The sequence below is a fragment of the Halichoerus grypus genome, chromosome 4, assembly GCF_964656455.1.
Source record: "Halichoerus grypus chromosome 4, mHalGry1.hap1.1, whole genome shotgun sequence".
Taxonomy (NCBI): Eukaryota; Metazoa; Chordata; class Mammalia; order Carnivora; family Phocidae; genus Halichoerus; species Halichoerus grypus.
The window spans coordinates 118,767,839-118,774,004 of NC_135715.1; positions in this window are offsets into that span (position 1 = coordinate 118,767,839).

Sequence of the window (6,166 nt, forward strand, 5' to 3'; positions counted from 1 at the left end):
AATTATAGCCCAGATGGTTTCATTGGCAAATTCTACAATATATGTAAGGAAGATATTGCACTAATATGAAAACTCTTTCAGAGACCAGGAAAATTTATTTCCCAAGGCTAGCAAAATCTCAACCATAAAACCTGACCAGAACATTATAAGAAAAGAAAATTACAGGTCATTCTCTCTTATTAGTTTAGCTGCAAAAAAATATTTAAATGCAATATTAGTAATCAAAACCAATTAAATATGGAAGAATACTATATCAAGACCAAGTTGGATATATTCCAGGAATGTACAATCATTTTAACATTCAACAATCAGTCAATCTAATTCACCACACTAACGGAATAAGGGAGTAAAAACTATATTATCATCTCAATAGACACAGAAAAAGTATTCGAGAAAAGTTAAAATCCATTCATGATAAAACTAGGAATAGAAGAAACTACCTTAAGCTGAAAAAGAGCATTACAGAATTATACAAAAAAATCCTAATAGTGAAATATCTAAAGCTTTCCCTTAGAGAATAGGAACAAGACTACAATGTCTGCTCTTAAATCTCAATAATGAATGGAATCTAGGAAATGACAGATGTTGGCGGGGATGCGGAGAAAGGGGAACCCTCCTACACTGTTGGTGGGAATGCAAGCTGGTGCAGCCACTCTGGAAAACAGTATGGAGGTTCCTCAAAAAGTTGAAAATAGAGCTACCATATGATCCAGCAATTGCACTCCTGGATATTTACCCCAAAGATACAAAAGTAGGGACCCGAAAGGGTATGTGCACCCCGATGTTTATAGCAGCAATGTCCACAATAGCCAAACTGTGGAAAGAGCCAAGATGTCCATCAACAGATGACTGGATAAAGAAGATGTGGTATATATATACAATGGAATATTATGCAGCCATCAAAAGGAATGAGATCTTGCCATTTGCAACGACGTGGATGGAACTGGAGGGTATTATGCTGAGCGAAATAAGTCAAACAGAGAAAGACATGTATCATATGACCTCACTGATATGAGGAATTCTTAATCTCAGGAAACAAACTGAGGGTTGCTGGAGTGGGGGGTGGGGTGGGAGGGATGGGGTGACTGGGTGATGGACACTGGGGAGGGTATGTGTTCTGGTAAGCGCTGTGAATTGTGCAAGACTGTTGAATCTCAGATCTGTACCTCTGAAACAAATAATGCAATATATGTTAAGAAAGAAAAAAAGAAGAAGAAGAATGTAGCAGGAGGGGAAGAATGAAGGGGGGGAAATCGGAGGGGGAGAAGAACCATGAGAGACGATGGACTCTGAAAAACAAACTGAGGGTTCTAGAGGGGAGGGGGGTGGGAGGATGGGTTAGCCTGGTGATGGGTATTGAGGAGGGCACGTTCTGCATGGAGCACTGGGTGTTATGCACAAACAATGAATCATGGAACACTGTATCTAAAACTAATGATGTAATGTATGGGGATTAACATAACAATAAAAAAATAAAAAAAAAAAAGAAAATGTCAGAGAACACAGAGTGCCTAAAAAAAAAAAAAAAAGAAAACCAAAGTGCTTTAGCATCTATAAAAGCCTGCAATAAGGAGCTCACATAAAGTTGGAACCAGTAATAAAAAAAAAAAAAAAAATAATGAACGGAATCTAATATTGTATTCTCGCTTAGCAGTGAAATGACACGGGAAAAGGGAATAAAAATAAAAGGATTAGAATTCTGCTTCTAGCAAAATATATCAAACAGTAGTTTTCAGACAATGATTATTGGGCAATGGTAGATAGTGATCTCTGAGAAAGGAGAAACAAACAAGGTGAGTCCCACAATTGCCACAGTTTATGACCTTGAGAATGCTGGGAGGGAAGACCCTGGGGGATCACAGCAGTCTACCTGAGGGGTAGACTGGGGACAAAACTGGGAGGCCAGGGAGGCCAAAGTTAAGTTTACAAGAATAGAGAGCTGCACAGAGTAGAGAGCTGCACAGAGAACTCCAGAAATCAATAATGGGCCTTTGAATATTCAGCGGAGAACTAAGGAGCGTATGTGTATAAGAAACTACCTGAGGCCAGCCAGTGCAGAGAGAGCATATCCTTGGAGTTGACAAAGGTCTGGGAATAGTTTCTATTCCTACTAGTAGGATACAGATAGAATAATCAGAATGTTTCACCTTAGTGGTGGGGGAAAAAGAGCCCTAAATAAAAATTGTCTGGTACTGCCTAACAAAGCTTAAAAGCTAACCTTAAAAAAAAATCAAACTATTTACCAAACAAATCAGCTTTTTTCAGAACAAAGCCCAGGGACATTTATAGAAATACAAACATTTCTAGCACTATTCACAATGTTTGTCAACCAATCAAAAATTACCAGGAAAGAAGCAGGAAAATATGGTTCAGAACGTGGTGAAAAACCAACCAATAGAAACAGATGTGGAAAAGACACGTATGATAATTAAGAGACGTGGGCACCGAAAATTTTTTTATAGTAATATTCTGTGTATTCCATGGAAGATGAAAGATTGCGTGTAATTAGGATATATAAATATATATAAAAAAGAACAAACCAAACTTATAGAGGTGAAGAATAAAATTCCTGAGATGAGAAATGCATAGGATGAAATTAAATACAGATAAGACATTGTAGAAGAAAGGTTAGTAAACTTGAAGAATAGTAACCAAAACTAAATTAAATGATACAGAAGATATTAAAAAAGAAAGAAAGAAAGAAAGAAAAAGAACATCAGGATCTGTGGGACATCTTCAAGAAGCCTTGGTATAACTTGAGATCCTAAATAAGTGAGGAGGGAGGAAATAGAGAAAATATTAATGACAGACTTACCAAATTTTATGGAAATTGTAAACTCATAGTTCTAAGAATCTCAACAATCCCAAGCATAAGAAATAAGAAAACCACACTAGGATTATCATAATCAAATTGCTTAAAATAAGTAATAAAGAAAATCTGAAAATTAGCAAGAGAAACAAGACATTATATTGAGAGGGACAAAGAGGAAAATGACAATATAATTCTTGTTGGAAACAATTCAGACTATAAGAGAGTGCAGCAGCACCTTTAAAATACTGAAAGGAAAACACAATATCGAATTCTATATCCTTATATAAGGGACAATATCTTTCAAAAATAGCTGAAATAAGAAATTTTAAGGACAGAAAAGCTGAAAGAATTGGTTGCCAGCAGATCTCCACTACAGCAAATGGTAATAAAATCGTTTAGGCAGAAGGAAAATGATGCCAGGTAAAAATCTGCATCTACACAAATGAATGAGGAACATCAAATTCGTGAATATTTAGATAAACATAAAAGAGTATTTTTCTTAGTTTAAAAATCTATTTTTAAGATAATGAGCTATTTAAAGCAAAAGTAATAACAATGTCTTGGGATATTTTAGCATATGAAGAAATAAAATGTATGACAAGAATAGATAGTACAAAGGCTGGAAGAGGGGAAGTGAAGCATACTGTTGTAAAGGCCTATACTTTGTGAAGTGATATAATATTACTTGAAGGTGGATTGTGATAACTTAAAGAGGTACACTATTAACCTTAGGCCATTTGCCAAAATAACACAACAAAGAGTTACAGCTCATAATCCAAAAAAAAAGAAGATATAATGGAGTCATAAATTTACTCAATCTAAATAGAGGCAGAAATAGAAGAAAAAGGAAACAACACATGGAATAAGTAGAAAACAAAGAGGAAGATCGTAGATTTAAATCCAGCCATATCAGTAGTCACATAAAATGTCAATGATCTAAGCACAGTTAAAAGGCAGAGATTGACAAATTGAGTAAATTAAAACAAATAACAAAACAAAACAAAACAAAAAAAGACCCAAGTATTTACTGCCTTCAAAAAAGACACTTTAAATACATACTATGTGAATAATACAATACTACAAAGTGAATACTACTTCAAAACGTATAAAGCAAAAATGCATAGAACTGAAAGGAGAAATGGAAAAAATTACAAATAGTTGGAGATTTCAGCAGACCTCTCTCAAAAATTGATAGAAGTACCTGGAAAATCAGTAAATAATGTAAAAGACTTGAAGAACACTATCAACTGACTTGGCTTAATTAAAATTTATGGAGCACTACATGGAACAAACAGCAGAATACACAATGTAAAATGGTATAATTACTGAGGAAAATGTTATGGTGGTTTTTTAAAACACTAAACATATTAACAACCATATCATCTAGCCATTTAACTTAAGTATTTAGTTAAGGAAAGATAAAAAAGAATATATCCACACAAACACCTGTACACAAATGTTCATAGCACCTTTATTTGTAAAAGCCAAAATCTGAAAACAACCCAGCTATCTACAACAGACAAATGGATAAACAAATAGTGATAAATATATGGAATACATCTCAGCAATGAAAGAGAATGAGCTATTGATACATGTAATAACATGGATGAATCTCAAAATAATTGTGCTGAGTGAAATAAGTCAGAAAAATAATATATACAGTGTGAGCCATTTATATGAAATTCTAGAAGACACAACTAATCTGTAGTGACATAAAGCAGAATAACTGTTGCCTAGGAATGGGAAGGGTGTTGGTGTGAGATTCATGAAGGAGTGATTACAAAAACACATGAAGAAATTTTGTGGACTGGTGGATATGTTCCTTATTGTGATGATAATTTTAAGAGTATATATATATGTCAGAATTAATCAAATTGTACATTTAAATCTGTGAATTCATTGTATGTTAATTATACCCCAATAAATCTATCTCTCTATATAAATACTGGGAAGAAGGAAATACAATTATCATTACTGCAGATAACATAATTAAGAATCTAGAAAATCCAAAAGTAATGGCAGATAAACTGTTGGAAATAATATGTTGGTAGATACAATAGTGCTGGATATAGGGGCGCCTGGGTGGCTCAGTCGTTGGGCGTCTGCCTTCGGCTCGGGTCATGATCCCGGGGTCCTGGGATCGAGCCCCGCATCGGGCTCCCTGCTCGGCGGGAGGCCTGCTTCTCCCTCTCTCACTCCCCCTGCTTGTGTTCCCTCTCTCGCTGTCTCTCTATCAAAACAAATAAATAAAATCTAAAAAAAAAAAAAAAAAAAAAAAAAACAATAGTGCTGGATATAAAATCAATATATAAAAATGTGTTTCTATATATCAGAAATAATTACAAAATAAATATAAGAATATAACATCAAATAAAATCAAATTTCTCAGAATGTAATGAAAAATGTATAAAATATTTACAAAGACAACTTCAAATATAATTGAAAGAAAGCAAAGGAAACATGATAAATGGGAGCATAAAACATTAACAAATAGGGAGAGTCAGTATTTTAAAGAATCAATTATCTACAAATTAACATGTGGTTTTAATATAGCTCAAACAAAACCAAACAAATTTGGGGGGGAAATTGACACAATGATTCTAAAATTTATGTAGAAATGCAAAGGATGAGAATAATTGGATCAATCTTGAAGAAGAATGGGAAGAAAAATGGACAACTTCCATTACAGAAATCAAAACATTGTCATAGTACATTAATTTTGACAATGTGATGTTGCTGTGAAATAGATTTTCCATTAGTACAGACACTGGGACCATTCCTACATCTATGTAAACACTAAATTTGTAACAAATTTGGAATTTTAAGAACAGTGCAAAATAGATTGATTTTCCAATAAATGGTGTTGAATTGATTATACACTCATGTGGAAAGAGTTCATCTTGACCCACACCATTACATAAAAATTAATGGCAACATATTAGAAATTAAACTCAGAGGGGCACCTGGGTGGCTCAGTCGGTTAAGCATCTGCCTTCGGCTCAGGTCATGATCCCGGGGTCCTGGAATCAAGTCCCGAATCGGGCTCCTCGCTCAGCGGGGAGCCTACTTCTCCCTCTGCTTGTGCTATCTCTCTCTGACAAATAAATAAATAAAATCTAAAAAAAAAAAAAAAAGAAATTAAACTCGGAGAATATCTTCATGACCTAGGAGTGGGGAGAGGATTCTTAAACAGAATGCATTAAACATTAAAAATTTTTTGTGAACTCTTAGAACTCAATAATAAAAAGAAAAATAATCTGATTAAAATGGACAAAGGAAAAATAAACAAAAAATGGACAAGGGTTCTGAATAGACATTTCTCCAAAGAAGGTTACAAATGAAAATAAATACATG